The sequence below is a fragment of the Chrysochloris asiatica genome, unplaced genomic scaffold (assembly GCF_000296735.1).
Source record: "Chrysochloris asiatica unplaced genomic scaffold, ChrAsi1.0 scaffold00030, whole genome shotgun sequence".
Classification (NCBI taxonomy): domain Eukaryota; kingdom Metazoa; phylum Chordata; class Mammalia; order Afrosoricida; family Chrysochloridae; genus Chrysochloris; species Chrysochloris asiatica.
This window is the reverse complement of record NW_006408548.1, coordinates 13,193,187-13,195,000: the sequence shown is the minus strand read 5'-3', so window position 1 is coordinate 13,195,000 and position 1,814 is coordinate 13,193,187. Positions and strand designations below refer to the sequence as shown.

The following is a 1,814-nucleotide window of genomic DNA, read 5'->3' as shown; positions in this document are numbered from 1 at the left end:
GGCCAGGAGGCAGGCTTACAGAATGTACCTTTGATGGTTTAAATTATTATATATGCCTGAGGTTTTTTGTTTTGCTTTGTTTTTAAGGAGCTAAAATGAATTGAGAGAAATATTGTTAACTATGGTACATGGATTAGATCATAATCATTGAAATGAAACAAAGTACATGATTTGTTGAATGTTAAAACTGATGATCTGCCCTGTTAACTTTCACTCAGTTCACAATAAAAACTTTTTTAAAAAAAGAAATATGAGCCATCACATGAGTAGAAATATGCACACTCATGTTCATAGCAGCACTATTCACAATAGAAAAAAAATGGAGACAGCCTATGTGCCCATCAATGGAACGATGGATAAACAAACTTTGGTACATACACACAATGGAATATTATGCTACCTTCGAGAATAAAAGGGAAGCTGCAAGCCACCCTATAACACAGATGAACTTTGAGGATATTATGCTGAGTGAAATTAGTCACAAAAGGAAAAAATACTGCATAGGACCATTTTTGTAAAAGATTAAGAAAAAGTAACCACAGTAAAAGGGGGAAAAAGTTATTTGCTGCTTAACAGGGTGTATGAGGGGAGGGGAGGGGAGGGAGGAGCACAGAGTAGGGAATAGACACAGGATAGTTTGAGTGCTGGGGATTGCAGGCAATACACAAGGAGCAGGAGGGGAATGGAATAACAGGGTGGATGGGAGGACAGTTAGGCAGGTTTGCATGGGCTAAGTGGGACAGAGGTAAAAAACATATGCACAGCCTTGGAATAATGGCTCTAGGATACAGGGATTGAGGCATGATTTGAATGGGTAAAAGAGGGGAAATAATGTTAAAAGGCTTGGCTGTCTTTTGAATCTTGGTTTCCCTTGCCTACCATTATAAAATAGACACTTGAGGGGAAGAGAAAGGAATAGCCAGAAACATCACCATAGAAAGCTTTTAAGTCCGTCTTCAGCCTATAACTATTGGAATACCTAAAATGGGGTTAGAACTTGCCCAGAGAAGGAGGCTTCCTGTGGAGCCTCTGCATTACATAAGACCATAGGTGGAATACCGATACCCATCCAGAATCTTCTGAGGTGGGAAATTTCCACTGGAAAGGACAAGCAGATCAGCCTGGAGCAGCTAAAAGAACAGAAGAAACTTCTTGAAAGAAAGACTAGCAGGAAAAATGAAATAATAATAATAATGGCAGTCTGATTGACAAGCAAGTTGTTCCCCTGGGAGCCATCAAGGCAAGTGTTCGGACCCCTTCAGGGCAAACATTTTTCCAAGACTGAAACTCAAGGGGAATACATGAACAGACATGTGGTCTTGTTGGTGACCAATGTGATCACCACCACCAATAAGGGGAATTGGGGGGAAAACAGAAATGAAGTTGTGATCTAAGTCCAACCATATTCAATAGACTCCTGTCAACCTGGCTTGAGATCTGGTTGGCCAGGAGTATGGCAAGACCTTAGTGAATCATTAAAGGGACATGGCTACAAATGACTAAAGCAGAAAGTGAAGCGTCCAGCTGATATGAAGTGAGGGGAGATGCACAAGAACATCCATATTTGAAGATAGTACCCACTTGAACTGGCTTCAATGGCTGGATGATCAGAACTCGACTAGAAGAAGAAGAGGAAAAAAAGAGTAATCTGCTACAATTTGATCAACTTGACCTATACTTATGGATGTAGTAGCTCAAAAGAGGGAACAAATCTTTATAACGAAAACCATTACCACCCCCTCAGTATACAGGGTTGACAAGGATGGACAACCTAGACATTGGCTACCCAAAATGGGGGCGAGGGAGCTACAAAG

The 1,814-nt window shown here is 40.8% G+C and overlaps 1 protein-coding gene across 1 annotated transcript in view; it reads right to left on the bottom strand.

The window, feature by feature from the left end:
* The window catches only part of NEK10 (NIMA-related kinase 10), a 417,902-nt gene that overhangs the window by 180,972 nt on the left and 235,116 nt on the right, over positions 1–1,814 (bottom strand). The gene's annotated exons all lie outside the window — the stretch shown is intronic.